We start from the raw sequence: 19,864 nt of genomic DNA on the forward strand, positions 1-19,864 counted from the left end.
ATATAAACATTAAAGTGCAAACTCCCAGTGAAGAACATGTGTTGATGGAGAAGGAACTCCACCCAATGCCGTATTATACTAAAAGTAGAGTGAAAAAACACGGCGCCACATGTGTGTATCAATTATGAATTTGATGGGCAAAAGATCGTAACTGCTCACCTGTAAAGTTAAAAGTAATCCGCGAGTTCAAAGCTGCTGCCGATCCCAACGCAAAACTCCAAAGAGATGCCAAAATTGATTGATAAAGAATAAAAAACGGGATACTGAGGCGCTGCTTGATAAAGAGTTAATACATTTAATTGAGGTAGTATAAATAGACAATTGCTACGCGTTTCAACGCCGGACTGGCGTCTTCCTCAGGCAAGTTAAGATGACAGCAAGGAGGCACATATTTATACACATACAGAATGCAGGGCTAATTAAGCCTAATTCAGACCAGAGTCCTGAAAAAACCGCCAAAACCAGCGGGTCAGAGTTCAATCCAAACGTAAAGTGTTAAAACAATTCATTGTTGTCATATGTTAACAACATTAATGGAATTAAAATGATCAGACAGTACATAACCGCATAATTGCATAATTATATAGTAATTAAATCATTTAAACGAAATGGCATAAAATATTTGCGCAAAAAGGCAATGGATTATGAAATTGCACATTGAACATAAACTTAAAATAACACAAGAATTGAAGTAAGATAAATAAAAATGCATTTGCAACTGCTGGATACATATAGAAATAATTGTACCATCAATAACAACGCGTTGTCATGGAGACCAGAAGCGACACAGCCGGGAAGGAAGTCAAAACGCCAGTGGAACGCAAGGTGAGACGCACAGCAAGCATCTCATAGGGCGCAGGCAGGACAAGTGTTTGTTTATGACACAGCAGGGAAGGAAAATCAGAACGCCAATGGAACGCAAGGTGAGACGCATAGACCGTTGTCATGACGACCGCTATCAAAAGAGATAAGGTGGCCGGGAGAGTCCAAATCGAACCCATGAAACGCATAGTGACACGCAGGGTCGCGCATACAGAGAACCTAAGGGTTGCAACGAAACGAGGTCTGGAGCATCACGAAAATGTAAGTAGAAAGATTATATTTAGATGTTATTCTGTCAATAATGTGCAGACTATTGAAATAATGGTCATTTTGGTGGGAAAAATTACAGGTATCTTTTTTAGGACTCCCGTCACATTTCACCAGGCCTCCAATTACACCAATATCACAAACAAGGGACATCCTACTACCTATTATAAAAAGTCCAAAAATACAGATGACAACTCCCTTTTTCCCAGTTTTTCAGAAAATTACATCAAAAAGAAAACTGGTAGAAGATTTAGAGGATGTAGAGGTGGCAGACACAAACTTCCCCCTCCTCCCAAAGAAACACAGGCAGACACAATAAAATTGTTTAATCTGTCTAAATATGTATTGAATAAGGACGAGACCAGTCTATTATCCAAGGGTCTTTCCTTTTGCCCAAATACCCCCCCTAATGGATTTGATTTATTTATGGACTTAAATAGATTATGCGCAAGCTTACATTATTACGGCATTTTGAAAATTCCCCAGTAATAGCCCTTCCCCTTGCCATACAGAGTCCCGACATACCCCCGCATATCCCTAAGCCCTTAGCGGTAGATGTCCGCCCTAAATCTACATTTTACCCTTTACACCATCGGGGACCGGCCCTTGAGACCTTTTATAATCTTGTTAGTAATGATTTTAAGACTATTGAACAACCGACTTTATCCTCAGACAATCTTACCAAATCTGAGCGTATTGCATTGAAGAATCTACAAAAAAACCATCTAATAGTAATACGTTCGGCTGACAAAGGGGGGGGGGTATCATCATCCAGGATCGTTTAGACTATACAAATGAGGCATATAGATTATTGTCTGACACAAATTTCTATGAGAAATTACAGTGCAATCCGATACCTTTGTTCCAACAGGAATATAAACTACTCATTGAGACAGCTTTTTTAGACCAAATTTTAAGTAAAAAAGAGAAACTTTTTTTAACGGTCCCATTTCCTACTATTCCGTTTTTATACCATTTGCCAAAGGTACACAAATCTTTGTCTAACCCTCCCGGTAGACCAATCATTTCAGGGATTGGGTCATTAACAAGCAATATGTCCCATTTTATTGACATGCACCTACAAACATATGTTTTAAAATTACCATCTTATCTTAAAGATTCTACACATTTAATCACAGAATTGCACAACCTACAATCCCTTTATGATTTTACGGACCTTTGGTTTTTAACAGCTGACGTATCCTCACTATATACAAACATTCCGCATGACCTTGGCCTACAAGCCATTTCATCATACTTAACTCTGGATTCACGTCTTCCAAGCAATCAGATAGACTTTCTAATAAACTGTATTGATTTCATTCTTACACACAATGCATTTACATTTGAGGGTAAGTTCTACAGACAGATTAGAGGCTGTGCGATGGGCTCACGCTTTGCCCCATCGTACGCCAATCTGTACATGGGAGCATATGAAAATCTATATATTTACGGAGATCACAATTATAAGGACAATATAATTTTCTATAAAAGGTACATAGATGACCTATTCTTTATCATCAAAGGAAACCAAACAGTGATTCCTGCAATTATTGACCATCTCAATAATAACAACTTTGGAATTTCTTTCACATACACTTATTCATTTGTTAAAATTGATTTTTTGGACCTTGCGATAGAGAAGTCTGGTCAGTCAGTGATCACGAAAACACATTTTAAAGGGGTAGATGTGAATAGCTATTTAAATTTTAGGAGCGCTCACTACCCACCATGGCTGATAAATGTACCTTTTGGACAATATAAAAGAATAAGGAAAAACTGCACGAGCAATAAAGATTTCTCTGACGAATGTAAGTTGCTTAAAAAGAGGTTCAAAGAAAAAAACTTCCCAATGAGTCTGATTAATGGTGCAGAGACTAGGGCGAAGGCTCTGACACAATTTGAGTGCATCAACCCTGTGGCTAAAGACCCTAAAAAATCGATTGATTTTAGCTGTAATTTTATCACCACATACACTAAAGGCAGTAAGTACATTAGCTCTACAATACATAAATATTGGCATATCCTTAAAAATGACCAATTTATGAAAGACATCCTCCCAGTTAAACCAAAAATTATGTACAGAAGGGCGAAAACCCTGAGGAACCTAATTGCACCTAGTAAACTTCGGAATATTTCCCAAATACCTATCAAAACTTCTCTGATTATGAATGGTTCATATCGCTGCGGGAGAACAAGATGTCTGTGCTGCCTGAGTATTACTAATAAAAAAACGGATTTTACTTCTATGTCAACTAACGAAAAGTTTCAGATAAAAAGCTTTTTAAACTGCGGAAGCAGCTATGTTATATATCTTCTCCAATGTCCATGTAACCGACAATATGTGGGCCGTACTACCCAAACCCTCAGAGACAGGATCAACAAACACAGGTTCAATGTTAAAAGTGGATACACCAAACATAGTGTATCACGTCATTTTGCTTTAAAGCACAAATGTAACTTTGATCTCATAACTGTCACCCCTATTGAGTATATTCCTGTAGATATATCCAATAGGTTCATTAGGTTAAAACAAAGGGAAAACTTTTGGATCTACAAACTGGGGACCTTGTATCCAAATGGCCTCAATGACATCGCAGAATCTACATTGGACTGATACCCTTTACTAATTTTAACAGGTTCCCGACCGCTGGCCGTAAATATACGGCCAGCGGTCAGGGTCTCTAAAGTCCGGCGTATAGTATATATACGGCCGCACTTCAGAGACTGTGCACGCGCGATCGCGTGCACACAGCTCTATGCCCTGGCTGTTGCTAACAGCCATGGGCACTGGGCAGAATGTCAGGGGTCAATCTTTTGGCCCCTGAACATGTGATCGCTGTGACAACCAATCACAGCGATCACATGCATTTCTGCATAGAAAACAGTGTGCACGCGATCGCGTGCACACAGCCCTGTGCCCTCGCTGTTACCAACAGCTCTGGGCACTGGGCAGAGTATCAGGGACCAATCTGATGGTCCCTGAACATGTGGTCGCTGTGACAACCAATCACAGCGATCACATGCATTTCTGCTTATAAAACAGTGTGCACGCGATCGCGTGCACACAGCCCTGTGCCCGCGATCGCGTGCACACAGCCCTGTGCCCTCGCTGTTACCAACAGCTCTGGGCACTGGGCAGAGTATCAGGGACCAATCTGATGGTCCCTGAACATGTGGTCGCTGTGAAAATCACAGCGACCACATTTGTTTTATTTTGAGTTTTCTGGCAGTAAATCTCCTGCCTCTTTTCTTCTCCTCAAATATTGTTTCAGTTTGAGGAGAAAAAGAGACTCGGGAGAATTGCTGCCAGAAGATTACAGTGAAAAAAAAAAAAACAGTTACACTATAAAACATTCTCTGTATAGATAGATTTCTATCTATCTATACAATCTATCTATCCATCTATCCTTTTTTCTATCTATCTACCTTTCTTTCTTTTATTCTATTAGAATAGGCAGGTAGGGAGTATATAATTATATATATATCCACATATATATAATATATATAGCAATAGCGGTTTATTTTTTTGTTAGCGGTAGTGTAGATATATATACCAGTTAGTTTGTGTGTTTTATATAAAAAAAAAAAACAAAAAAAAAACAATTTGTTTAGTTAGTGTTAGTTACGTTATGGCGAGGAAATTGTTTAGCGCCGAGGAGGCATACGCCATGCTGTGGTCTGAGTCGGAGACCGCATCAGAGATGGCGTCCGAGATGGAACCTGTTTTAGGTAGTGACGATGACAGCGTCACTTCAGGTTCATCTTCAGGGGACGTTGTCCCTGATGCAGTCGAAACTGCAGAACATGAAAGCGCAGGGCCAAGTAGCGCTGTAGCACGGGACAGCCTGGTCCCTCCAGTCCAGGCTCTTGTATGGGCACCTGCCCCATCTTTTGGGCCTAGAATCCACGGATTTACTGCCACTCCTGGCATAACCGTGGACAATACAAATTTTGTCCAAATGGATTACTTCCATTTATTTATAACGGACGACATCCTAAATCAGATTGTCCACGAAACAAATTTATATGCCACGCAATATATAAGGCAGAAACCTTCATCCACCCATGCCAGAGATTGGACGCCCACCAATTTGCAGGAATTAAAAAAAAATTTGGGGCTCACCCTAAATATGGGTATTGTCAAAAAGCCCTCCATTAGGTCTTACTGGTCAACAAGACCCGCCCAAGCCACCCCAGTATATTCTGCAGTAATGCCCAGGTCTCGTTATGAGACAATAATGAGGTTCCTCCACTTCAATGACAACGCACAGGCCCCCACAAGTACCGATGCAAACCGGGATCGGTTGTTCAAAATAAGACCGCTAATAAATTCCCTGAATAATTTATTTCTGCAACTATACACCCCTGAGCAGAATGTAAGTGTGGACGAGCAGATATTTTGGACGTGTTATAGAAACTCTGTTGAGTTTTGTAAAACCAGCTTTGAAAAAAAGCGATATGTGAAATAATCTTCTTCTATCCTCCGCCCTCCTACATCTCTATGTGATAAATAAGGCCACATATTTGGTATCCCCGTGCACGGGAGAAGTGGCAGAATGTGAACGGAGATTAATTTTGACCGTGGTCTATACCGTGTGTGAAAAATGCTGGTATAAACTGACGCATTTGCTAAAAAATTGCTAATTTTATTTTGTTCCATCTTATTCAAGAAACTTTCAGAAGAAAACTGGACTGTCTAAAAATATGATAAACCCCTTGAAGAAAACCTTGTGGGGTCTGCTTGCGTGAATGAAGTCATTTATGGGGTGATTCTAATGTTTCAGCAGCATTAGGCCCCCCAGAAAACAGTATGCGGCTATAAAATCAAATGCAAAATTCCTGGACCGAAAAGGCCAAAAAGCCTCCTTTTATGCCAAGCCCTGGCACATGCCCGCACAGTGAATAAGGCACACATATTTGGTATCCCCATGCACGGGAGAAGTGGAAGAACGTGAAAGGAGATGAATTTTGGCCGTGGTCCATACCGTGTGTGAAAAATACTAGCCTAAACTGACGCATTTGCTAAAAAAGTGCTGATTTTATTTTGTTCCATTTTATTCAAGAAACTTTCAGAAGAAAACTGGACTTGCTAAAAATATGATAAACCCCTTGAAGGAAACCTTGTGGGGTCTACTTGTGTGAACGAAGTCATTTATGGGGTGTTTCCAATGTTTCAGCAGCATTAGGCCCCCCAGAAAACAGTATGCGGCTATAAAATCAAGTGCAGAATTCCTGGACCGAAATGGCCAAAAAGCCTCTTTTTATGCCAAGCCCTGGCACATGCCCATGAATAAAGCACACATATTTGGTATCCCCATGCATGGGAGAAGTGGAAGAATGTGAAATGCGATGAATTTTGTCCGTGGTCCATTTTGTGTGTGAAAAATACTAGCATAAACTGACGCATTTGTTAAAAAAAAAAGCTAATTTTATTTTGTTCCATCTTATTCAAGAAACTTTCAGAAGAAAACTGGACTGTCTAAAAATATGATAAACCCCTTGAAGGAAACCTTGTGGGGTCTACTTGTGTGAATGAAGTCATTCATGGGGTGTTTCTAATCTTTCAGCAGCATTACGCCCACCAGAAAACAGTATGCTGCTATAAAATCAAGTGCAGAATTCCTGGACCAAAAAGCCTCCTTTTATGCCAAGCCCTGGCACATGCCCGCACAGTGAATAAGGCACACATATTTGGTATCCCCATGCACGGGAGAAGTGGAAGAATGTGAAAGGAGATGAATTTTGACCGTGGTCTATACCGTGTGTGAAAAATGCTAGCCTAAACTGACGCATTTGCTAAAAAAGTGCTGATTTTATTTTGTTCCATCTTATTCAAGAAACTTTCAGAAGAAAACTGGACTTGCTAAAAATATGATAAACCCCTTGAAGGAAACCTTGTGGGGTCTACTTGTGTGAATGAAGTCATTTATGGGGTGTTTCTAATGTTTCAGCAGCATTAGGCCCCCCAGAAAACAGTATGCGGCTCTAAAATCAAATGCAAAATTCCTGGACCGAAAAGGCCAAAAAGCCTCCTTTTATGCCAAGCCCTGGCACATGCCCGCACAGCGAATAAGGCACACATATTTGGTATCCCCATGCACGGGAGAAGTGGAAGAATGTGAAAGGAGATTAATTTTGTCCGTGGACTATACCGTGTGTGAAAAATACTAGCCTAAACTGACGCATTTGCTAAAAAAGTCCTGATTTTATTTTGTTCCATCTTATTCAAGAAACTTTCAGAAGAAAACTGGACTTGCTAAAAATATGATAAACCCCTTGAAGGAAACCTTGTGGGGTCTACTTGTGTGAATGAAGTCATTTATGGGGTGATTCTAATCTTTCAGCAGCATTAGGCCCCCCAGAAAACAGTATGCGGCTCTAAAATCAAATGCAAAATTCCTGGACCGAAAAGGCCAAAAAGCCTCCTTTTATGCCAAGCCCTGGCACATGCCCGCACAGTGAATAAGGCACACATATTTGGTATCCCCATGCACGGGAGAAGTGGAAGAACGTGAAAGGAGATGAATTTTGGCCGTGGTCTATACCGTGTGTGAAAAATACTAGCCTAAACTGACGCATTTGCTAAAAAAGTGCTGATTTTATTTTGTTCCATCTTATTCAAGAAACTTTCAGAAGAAAACTGGACTTGCTAAAAATATGATAAACCCCTTGAAGGAAACCTTGTGGGGTCTACTTGTGTGAATGAAGTCATTTATGGGGTGTTTCTAATGTTTCAGCAGCATTAGGCCCCCCAGAAAACAGTATGCGGCTCTAAAATCAAATGCAAAATTCCTGGACCGAAAAGGCCAAAAAGCCTCCTTTTATGCCAAGCCCTGGCACATGCCCGCACAGCGAATAAGGCACACATATTTGGTATCCCCATGCACGGGAGAAGTGGAAGAATGTGAAAGGAGATGAATTTTGTCCGTGGTCTATACCGTGTGTGAAAAATGCTAGCATAAACTGACGCATTTGCTAAAAAAGTGCTGATTTTATTTTGTTCCATCTTATTCAAGAAACTTTCAGAAGAAAACTGGACTTGCTAAAAATATGATAAACCCCTTGAAGGAAACCTTGTGGGGTCTACTTGTGTGAATGAAGTCATTTATGGGGTGATTCTAATGTTTCAGCAGCATTAGGCCCCCCAGAAAACAGTATACGGCTATAAAATCAAATGCAAAATTCCTGGACCGAAAAGGCCAAAAAGCCTCCTTTTATGCCAAGCCCTGGCACATGCCCGCACAGTGAATAAGGCTCACATATTTGGTATCCCCATGCACGGGAGAAGTGGAAGAATGTGAAAGGAGATTAATTTTGGCCGTGGTTCATACCGTGTGTGAAAAATGCTAGCATAAACCGACGCAATTGTTAAATTCTTGCATTTTTTTCCAATTTTGCCCACTTTAGAGAAAAAAAAAAAAATTATATATACTGACAAATGCCACTAAAACAAAGCCCTATCTGTCCTTTAAAAAGAGTGTAAAATTCAAAGATGAACTTTATTCACCTGCTGAGTTATAGTCATCTAAAGAAGCGCATAGCAAAATTGTGAAATTTGCTCTGGTCATTTAGCTGTAAAACAGCCTAGTCCTTAACCGGTTAAAAAATGCACCTTTTAAAGCACTTTTACATATGAGCTTCTTCTTATGAATATTAATATTGCTTAATTCTTTTTCATTTTAATATTTTATTCTTTTATTATAGAGGAGGTGTCCAGTTTTTTATTTTATCTTCTTATTTTATTAGCACTCCAGACAATACCTGTAATTTTTCCCACCAAAATGACCATTATTTCAATAGTCTGCACATTATTGACAGAATAACATCTAAATATAATCTTTCTACTTACATTTTCGTGATGCTCCGGACCTCGTTTCGTTGCAACCCTTAGGTTCTCTGTATGCGCGACCCTGCGTGTCACTATGCGTTTCATGGGTTCGATTGGACTCTCCCGGCCACCTTATCTCTTTTGATAGCGGTCGTCATGACAACGGTCTATGCGTCTCACCTTGCGTTCCATTGGCGTTCTGATTTTCCTTCCCTGCTGTGTCATAAACAAACACTTGTCCTGCCTGCGCCCTATGAGATGCTTGCTGTGCGTCTCACCTTGCGTTCCACTGGCGTTTTGACTTCCTTCCCGGCTGTGTCGCTTCTGGTCTCCATGACAACGCGTTGTTATTGATGGTACAATTATTTCTATATGTATCCAGCAGTTGCAAATGCATTTTTATTTATCTTACTTCAATTCTTGTGTTATTTTAAGTTTATGTTCAATGTGCAATTTCATAATCCATTGCCTTTTTGCGCAAATATTTTATGCCATTTCGTTTAAATGATTTAATTACTATATAATTATGCAATTATGCGGTTATGTACTGTCTGATCATTTTAATTCCATTAATGTTGTTAACATATGACAACAATGAATTGTTTTAACACTTTACGTTTGGATTGAACTCTGACCCGCTGGTTTTGGCGGTTTTTTCAGGACTCTGGTCTGAATTAGGCTTAATTAGCCCTGCATTCTGTATGTGTATAAATATGTGCCTCCTTGCTGTCATCTTAACTTGCCTGAGGAAGACGCCAGTCCGGCGTTGAAACGCGTAGCAATTGTCTATTTATACTACCTCAATTAAATGTATTAACTCTTTATCAAGCAGCGCCTCAGTATCCCGTTTTTTATTCTTTATCAATCAATGCCGTATTACACAGGTATACTCTGCTCGCATAAAGTAGAGAACTAATTGAACAGATATAACAAGACAATAGACAGATACACAAGGGTAGGGATGGGGTGCGGAAGGAAGGGATCAGAGAGATATCCTAGTCCTACATGGGTATCTAAGAGGAGGACAATATTTGCATCACTGAAGGTCAGGGTGGCTTCGAAGAATCGTACATGTCCCACGGTGACCAAACACTGGTAAAGCGTTCTAGCTGATTATTCAGAGAGGCTGTCAGAGACTCCATTCTCCTAACCTCCCTAATTCTATTATGTAAAGCAGTTAACGTAGGAGGAGTAGTGCTTTTCCAGTGAGCTGCTATAAGACATTTAGCAGCAGTAAGCATATGAAGTAACAATCGGGAGTATACTTTCTTTAAGCCCTTAGGTGGTACATTGAGGAGAAAAGTCATGACTATCAGAGGGAGATTGATCTCCATCACTTTATGGATTAGATCTTGTAGATTACGATGCAGAAATTCCGGAGTGTGATACCAATGCATTAGAATCTTATATTGGTTCTCTCTATATGAAGCACAAAGAGACGACTTCGCTGCATGGGACCAAATGATTTGCCACAGCGACAAGGGAAGTTCCCTACCCAGATAAGTCTCCCATTTAACCATATATCCATTCCTGGCAATCATAGGCACAGACGGAGAGGAGAGAATAGCATATATCGCAGATATTAAACCTCTAGTTGAGACGGTCGTTTTGCAGAGAATTTCAAAGGATGTGGGTTTAGAAAAACTACTCTCGGAATGCAGAGAATTGGCAAAATGGGTAATTTGCAGATAGCTGAAGTGCGCATTAGATGATAAACTATATTTGGATTGTAACGTTTGAAATGGTAAAACAGTCCGTAGACATGGGTCTACAATGTCAGCAAAATAAAATAGACCGGCTCTCGACCAAGGCCGAGTCATTCTTGCAGTGAGACCATCGGGTAAGGAAGGATTAAATAAAAAGGGTGTCATTAGAGATTTTAACCCCTTCACGACCACCCCACGTAGATTAACGGGTTGCAAAACTGGTTGTTGTGCCTGCAGCCCGTTAATCCACGTGTGCTCCTAACAGAGCACACAGACGCTCCCCGCAGCCCGGCATCTCCCAGTACAGGCTGCTACTAGCAGCCTTAGTACTGGGGGAAAACATCGGGTCGGATCACAGCGGTGATCCGAACCGATTAACCCCTTAATTGCGGCAGTCAATAGTGACCGCCGCATTTAAGTTCTTATAGCAACATCGGCACCCCGCTACGCGATTGCGGGGGCAGATTGTTGCGGGGGGGGGGGCGATTGCTATGGCAAATGGAAGCCTAACAAAGGCTTCCTATCTGCCATTACGTTAGCCGATTAGGCCCCGCCCGGAGGCGGAGCCTGATCGGCTTGCTGTCAGTGAACAACTGACAGTTCTAATACATTGCACTACATGGGTAGTGCAATGTATTAGAACATCAAACAAACAGTTGGACCTTCAAGTCCCCTAGTGGGACTAAAGAAAAGTGTAAAAAAAGAAAAAATAAAAGTTGTAAAAATACAATAAAAGTTTCAAATAATAACACAAAACACAATCGCCCTTTTTCCTTTATCAAGTCATTTATTATTGAAAAAAATAATAAAGCCATACATATTTAGTATCGCTGCGACCATAACGACCTGAACTATAAAAATATTATGTTATTTATTCCGCACAGTGAACGCCGTAAAAAAAAAACTAAAAAATACTGACATAATTGCTATTTTTTGGTCACTTTGTCTTCCAAAAATTTAAATAAAAAGTGATCAAAAAGTCGCATGTACCCAAAAATGGTACCTATAAAAACTATAACTCGTCTCGCTAAAAACAAGCCCTCATACAGCTTCGTCAACGAAAAAATTAAAACCGTTATGGCTCTCACAACATGGCGACAGAAAAAATCCATTCTCTTTACAAAGGTTATTTTATTGTGCAAAAAGTTGTAAAACATAAAAAAGTTCTATAAATTACGTATCACCAGAATCGGACTGACCCGCAGAATAAAGGTAACGTGTAATTTATAACGCGTGGTGAACGCTGTATAAAAAGAATTAAAAAAATAATGTCAGAATTGCTGTTTTTTGGTCACCTTGCCTTCCAAAAAAAAAAGGATAACATGTGATCAAAAAGTTGCATGTACCCCAAAATGGTACCAATAAAAGCTACAGCTCGTCCCGCAAAAAAAACAGCCCTCATATCACTATGTCTATGAAAAAATAAAATTAGTTAAGGCTCCAATAAGCCAGGAAATAAAAATATGCAGTTGTGCCGGCCCGAGGGAAACATTTCTTCTGTTTCAAGTGGCGAATTATCAAGGCCCCTAAAATTAGGGAACCAGGAGGGGAAGGGCCCAAACATATCTGCTGAAAGCGAGGGTGCCCGTATTATACCAGGACAACACTTCTCAGCAAAATTCCTCAAACTGCAAAGGTGCGGAGTGTGGACCAAAAGGGGGATAAGAAAGGACACAGTTTATCAGTGCGACACCGGCCTGTGCAGAAAGGATTGTGTCACAGCGTAACACACATCTATGGATTATTTTATTGTTTTTGTTTACCCCATTATTATACCACCTGACTATGCCCCTTATATACTCCGCCCGGCTTACATGTACCCCCACATTATAAACGGAAACACCAGTAAGACTCAATACAAGACTACTACAAGCAAAATCCACACTCCAAAAGCCAAATGGCGCTACCTCACTTCTGAAACCCGGGAGAACCCTTTTAACAATTTTTGGGGTGTGTGTCTCCAGTGGCACAAGCTGGGCGCCACATATTGGCATATCTATAGAAAAAAATCCCATTTTCACTCTGCAACATCGAGTGCACACCAATTTCTGCCAATCACCTGTGGTGTTAATATGCTCACTACACCCCTAAGTGAATACCTTGAGGGGTGTAGTTTCCAAAATGGGGTCACTTCTGGGGGGGATCCACTGTTTTGGTCCCACAGGGACTTTGCAAATGCGACATAGCGCCCAGAAACCTATCCTGCAAAATCTGTACTCCAAAAGCCAAATGGCGCTCCTTCCCTTCTGAGCCCTACTGTGTGCCCAAACAGCAGCTTTTGACCACATATGTGGTATTGCCGTACACAGGAGAAGTTGCTTTACAAGTGTTGTGGTGCTTTTTTTCATTTATTTGTTGAGAAAATGAAACATTTTCAGCTAAAACTACGTCTTATTGAAGAAAAAGGATTTTTTTTAATTTTCACTGCCCAATTCTAATAAAATCTATGAAACACCTGTGGGGTCAAAATGCTCACTACACCCCTAGATGAATTCCTCAAGGGGTGTAGTTTTGTGAATGGAATCACTTTTGGGGAGTTTCCACTGTACTGACACCTTAGGAGCTTTGCAATAGTGACATGGTGTTAAGAAACCAATCCAGCAAAATCTGTGCTCCAAAAGCCAAATGGCGCTCCTTCTCTTCAGATCCTTGCCGTGTGCCCAAACAGCAGTTTATGACCACAAATGGGGTATTGCCGTACTCCAGAGAAGTTGCTTTACAAATGTTGTTTTTTTTTATTCCTTTATTTGTTGAGAAAATGAAAAATTTTGAGCTAAAGCTACGTCTTATTGGAAAAAAAGTATTTTTTTTATCTTCACTGCCAAATTCTAATAAAATCTATGAAACCCCTGTGGGTTCAAAATGCTCACTACACCCCTAGATGGATTCTTCAAGGGGTGTAGTTTCCTAAATGGAGTCACTTTTTTGGTGTTTTCACTGTTTTGGTCCCTTAGGGGCTTTGCAAATGCGACGTGGTCTACGCAAACCATTCCTGCTAAATTTGAGCTGCAAAAACCAAATGTCGCTCTTTACCTTCTAAGCCCTGCCGTGTGTCCAAACAACCGTTTATTACCACATGTGGGGTACTGTTTTACTCGGGAGAAATTGCTTTACAAATGTAGTGGTGCATTTTCTCCTTTTAGCCCTTGTGGAAATTAGAAAAAATTAGCTAAACCTACATTTTCTTTGAAAGAATGTAGATTTTAATTTTCACGGCCTACTTCCAATAATTTCTCCAAAAAACCTGCGGGGTCAAAATGCTCACTATACCCCTAGATAATTTCCTCAAGGGGTATAGTTTCCGAAATGGGGTCACTTTTGGGGGATTTCCGCTGTTTTGGCGCCGCAAGAGCCTTTCAGACCCGACATGGTGCCTAAAATATTTTCTAATAAAAAAGGAGGCCCCAAAATCCTCTAGGTGCTCCTTTGCTTCTGAGGCTGGTGCTGCAGTCAATAAGTGCACTAGGGCCACATGTGGGGTATTTCTAAAAACTGAAGAATCTGGGCAATAGATATTGAGTTGCGTTTCTCTGGTAAAACTTTCTGTATTACAAAACAATAGATGAAAAATTAATTTCTGCAAAAAAAAAAAGAAATGTGAAAATTTCACATCTACTTTGCCTTAATTCCTGTGAAACATCTAAAGGGTTAAGAAACTTTCTAAATGCTGTTTTGAATACTTTGAGGGGTGAAGTTTTTAAAATGGGGTGACTTATCGAGGGTTTCTAATATATAAGGCCCTAAAATCCACTTCACAACTGAACTGTCCCCTTTAAAAATGCCTTTTGAAATTTTCTTGAAAATGTGAGAAATTGCTGCTAAAGTTCTATGCCTTGTGATGTCATAGAAAAATAAAAGGATGTTCAAAAAACAATGCCAATCTAAAGTAGACATGTGGGGGATGTTAATTAGCAACAATTTTGTGTGGTATTACCATCTGTCTTACAAGCAGATACATATAAATTTAGAAAAATGCTAATTTTTGCAATTTTTCGCTAAATTTTGGTGTTTTTCACAATTAAATACTTAATGTATCGAGCAAATTTTGCCAGTAACAAAGTCCAATGTGTCACGAGAAAACAATCTCAGAATCGCTTGGATAGGTAAAAGTATTCCGAAGTTATTACCACATAAAGTGAAACATGTCAGATTTGAAAAAATTGGCTGCGTCCTGAAGGCCAAAACAGGCTGTGTCCTGAAGGGGTTAAAGAGGACAAAGAATATAGGGTATTAGAAAGTTTCCAAATATTCCTAGCAAACGACATCGAACTAAGCAAGGGCATCGGCAGCGTGTCTGCAGCCCCAGACCACAACAAAGCATTTGGATGTATAGGGGCAATCCAAAGCTTCTCAATCTCAGTCCATTTGTTATATGCACGTAACGAGGTCCAACTAGGGATCCTACGTAAGGGTACAGCTAGAAAGTAACGGTAGACATCAGGGACAGCTAAGCCACCCGATGAAATGGTCGAAAGTAGGACCGATTTCTGGATTCTATGTCGTTTACCTGCCCAAATATATTTCAGCAGAGACGTTTGAAACTTACGAATATCTTTTCGCAGTATAGGAACCGGAAGAGTTTCTAAGAGATGCAGGTATTTTTGCAAAATAGTCATTTTAACCGCAGACACTCTGCTGAAGAAGGACAGGGGTAGGGCGGACCACTTAGATAGGAGTCTATTAATTTCCTGAAAAAAGGGGGTGTAGTTACGTTTATACAGGGAGGAATAGCAGCTAGTAATCTGAGTACCTAAATATTTAATTGTGTCTGTTTTAGAATTGAGTCCTTTAACATTCAAGGAAACTATACGCGCCATAACGGATCCGGAAGCACTGAGTCAAACATTAATATAAACCCCCGAGGGCAGTCCAACCTGCGTCCAGAGCGAAATGTTGGGAGGTTGCAGCACATCCCTAGTATTCCAGTCCCATGCCACAGATCAGATCTCCTAATAAAAAAAAGAGTCTGAGGAAAGAAGGGGAGGGGTGGGGGAGACGCAGACAAACAAATAAAAACATTATCAAAAAACATATATAGCAACTTTGCGCTATCAAGTCGATCAGGCGACTATGAATGGAAATAACATTCCATATGAAGACTAGCAGTCGAAAAATTCTTGCGAACAATCAACAGTGAGAGCACTAGATGCAACATATGCACTAGGAAGGTACAGCGTCTCCAGAGGGGAGAAGACCAACTAGAAGCCAATTTAGCCAGCAGCACAGCTACCAACCCCTGCACTGGGGATGTACACATCTTATATGATCTGGAATAATGGCCCTCCACTACAGCCTACATAACAGAGAAAACAATACAGGAAAAATGTCACTTAATATAGAAACAAAGAGAACATTCAATGCGGTCTAAGCACTTATCAATGCTAAAACGATTAGTAGCCTCTAGGAACAAGATCTTTATCTTTGGGATGGAGGTTTGTGTCCGCGGTCAAACGTAGAGCCCCGTGTAGTGGCAGGTTTCTTCCTTGGGGATACTTTATGCCAGACAGGAGGGGGTGGCGGTGGTGGTGGAGTAAGATCCCAGCTAGGTAACTTCGGCACCGGAATATCCAGAATGTCACAAAAGGCCCAGATATCCGCAGGTGACCTGAGAACAGCAGAACGGCCATCTCGCCTGGTTGTAAGACTGAACGTAAATCCCAAACGATATAAGATGTTGTTGTCCCGCAAGGTAGAGAGTAAAGGGCGTAATTGCCTGCGCTTGTGCAGAGTGATCCAGGACAGGTCAGGTAACAATTGAATGGTGGATTCTTGATATTGAATAGAACGTTGAGTTCTGGCTTTAGCCATAATGGTTTCTTTAAGTTCAAAGTCAGTGACACAACAAAGGATATCCCTTGGTAGGGGAGAAGCGCCGTTAGGTCTCAGGGCTCTGTGAGCCCTATCCAATTTTATAGTATGCCCAGCAGAAGCACCTATAACATTGTTAAAAATGGCCGTCAGAACATGTTTCAAGTTTTCGTCATGTGCAGCTTCAGGTACCCCACGGACCCTAATGTTATGACGCCAACCCCTATTATCAAGGTCCTCCAGATGTTTACGGTAGTCAGAGATAGCCATATGTTGGGCCAAAACTGCAGATTGCAGCTGAGAGACATATTGGCGAGTGGAGTCATGATTATCCTCTAACGACTCCATTCTATACAAGATTTGTTGTATATCCTGGCGTAATGGCAGTAATGTAATATACTGGAAATAATAATGTAACTGATAATCCAATTATGTTTCTTATTATATAAATAGCATAGGCAAAACAAATACACTTTGATTTGTCTATTGCAGGGCTTGAGGGGGTGGTTCATGACACAGGGATTCAAATAACACCAAGAAAAGTATCCCTGTGTCATGCACCACCCCCTCAGGCCCTGCAATAAGTATAACAGTGTATCAGTTTTGCCTAGAGTATTCCTTCAAATTAGTGTAGTAATAATTAATAAAAAAAGATAGATACTGTGTTCCCTTTCTCTAATATTACAGATGTACCATACAGTAATGCGAGTTGTAAATGCCTATTTGGCAGTGCTAATGTAGGTGCACAAGTTATAAATTCCCATACATTATCACCGGTTATAAATTCCCAAGCATCAATGCCACTTAATAGTACTGATAGAATAATGCTACCCATAAAGGCTAGCATAGCAATGACAGTTTTAAGTGCCTATACAGATGTAGCACAGTTTACTCTGACTGTGATAACTTGTTGCAGTGAGATATCACACAATAAAAGCCCTTGAAATAGTCTAGTTAAAGTTTTTTGGCCACTGGGTATTTAAAGAGGACCTGTCACTAGGACATATTAGTTGAACTGGTTTACAGACCTCAATAGCACTGTGTCCCTGATTCCAGCACTATTTTTTTTTCTGGATCCCCCCATTCTGTAGATATGGCCACTATTGTGTTCACTCCTTATATGCTAATTTGCTGTAGTTAGCCAACAGGGTGGGAACTACCCTCAAGCTGCCTCGTGCTGATTGGTCAGCATCATAGGCAGGGAAGCTAGCTCCACCCCACTGGCTAACTACAGCAAATTAGCATATAGGGAGCCAACATATCAGTGGGTCATGTCTCTGGACTGTGTGGGGGGGGGATACAGTAAAAAAAAAAAACTGCGCTGGAATCAGGGAGACGGTGGTACTTCTGGGTTTAGTAGAGATTACTGGGCTCTCTGGAGTAACCTCACATGGACCATTCTGACCCTCATCATTACTGTCACTCACCTAAGGTCTCTTGCACACGACTGTTGTGCCACTCGGGCCGTTTTTGACGGCATCCGAGTGACACTCGATAGTCTTCATGGACCCATTCACTTTAGCGGGTGAATCGGTCCTTGAAAAATGGTCCGAGTCTTCGATCCGAGGAAAGATAGAACATGTCCAATCTTTCCTCGGATCTCTGACGGGACTCGGAGGGCACACACGGTTGTGTGCATGAGGCGTAACACCTCTGTTCAATACCCAGTGTTAGTACTTTCATTTACTGAATGTTGTTGCCTTATTTTTCCCAAAAGATTGTGTAATCCTGGATAAAAATGACTTTTAGGATTTTTTTTTTTCTTGGATGCTGCATGATCAATTTTTCTAGACCATCTAAGACGGGAATATAAGAATTTGACATTAATATTTCCAGATATTTGAATACACCAGCTTTGTTGTCTAACTGCCGTATAGAAATACTATGGCACCACATTGAAACCCACAATATAAACATATAGATCTGCAGGTTACCAAAACCTCAAGCACACTGCCGTATTACGGATCCATAATATGATGCCAATAGCTTGCTATGGGCATGTTCCATCGCATGCAATATTATGGAGGTATTCCTACCTAGGAACATTTCTTCTATGGGAGAATACAGTGCCTCGCCAATGCACTATTCAGCAGCACACAGAGTGCCTGCAACTTCGTAATTAGGACCTGTGTAGAGACTGTGTGCCACCCTAAGGTTACGTTTACACGTCATGAATTTGCCATAGGCAAATCTGGAATGAAAATCTGACGCTTGGATTTCTTCTTCAATTGAATTTAATTTGAGCTAATTTGCGATTTTTCAGCACGGAGTCTGCAGCAGTGGTGAACATGCTGCAAATTTAAAATCCGTTCATAATTCTACGCCGGTATGACCCATGCATTTCCTGGTGAAATATGATTAAACGTTAAGTGATTTTAAATAGTAGTAGCTATTTTTTTCCTGCATAGAGTTATATGAAAATCGCTTGGACATTTCTTAATGTTTTGATTACTCCATGAAAAAAAAGTCTTACTGCAAAAAGTCTGTGTAGCTTACCATGTGCCATTAATAGCTTGGATGCTTTCCAATCGTGCAGCTATTTTGGATTTTATTTTTGCTGCAGCTCAAATAATATAAATCATTTTAAAACATCAGCAACCATGCAGTTCCGGGAAGGTGTTATAAGGCGCACAGGACCAATATAAACAGACATAGAAAAAGAAGATAAAATATAAGGTTGTGTAGAAAAGGAAAACTCGAAGGAGTAGAAAGTCTTAAAAGAGAGGATGGATCCTAATTAGAAACGGAGTAATAGTCCGGCAGACAAGCGCAGAACAAGTACCAGCAAACAAGACATTCTGGACAAAACCTGGATAAAAACATTGAAGTTTAATTTGAAATCAACAAATGTAACAAGAACCTAAATCTAAAAAACCTAAGGTAGCCTATATATTCATTCTGCTGAAATGGTGCAAAGAAGCAGATCATCAATCTTCCATGAATGTCAGGTTTCATTCTAGCAGCACCCGACTGCTTCCAGTTATCAACAGGAGAAATCTGCAGAACAGCAGCTTGGTCCACAATTCACACTTTTAGTAGACATTTCACCTGTGTAGTGTAAGACTTAATTCCCTTTAGAGATGCAGACTTTGCCTGGGTGACTGCCTTTACTTCAGCTTATATGAGGGCCAATGTTCAGTCATAGACACCACTGATCTTATCATTAACTCCTAAGCCACCTCAGACCATCAGGATTTAGAAGCGACCCTTATTGGTGTTGTTTCATGAAGACAACTCTTATAAAAAAGAAAACATCTATTATCGCTGGCAGAAGCTGTGTCTGGCTTCATTGTTCCCTTGAAGGGCTGCTTCTACGGAAATGTAGCATTGCATTATTGAATGCATAGATGCACTGGGTTGGTTGCCGCTCTTATAGGATGTCTTATCGGATGTCTAGGACATACGAGACAACTCCTTTAAAGCCACCCTC

The sequence above is a fragment of the Rhinoderma darwinii genome, chromosome 1, assembly GCF_050947455.1.
Source record: "Rhinoderma darwinii isolate aRhiDar2 chromosome 1, aRhiDar2.hap1, whole genome shotgun sequence".
Lineage (NCBI taxonomy): Eukaryota > Metazoa > Chordata > Amphibia > Anura > Rhinodermatidae > Rhinoderma > Rhinoderma darwinii.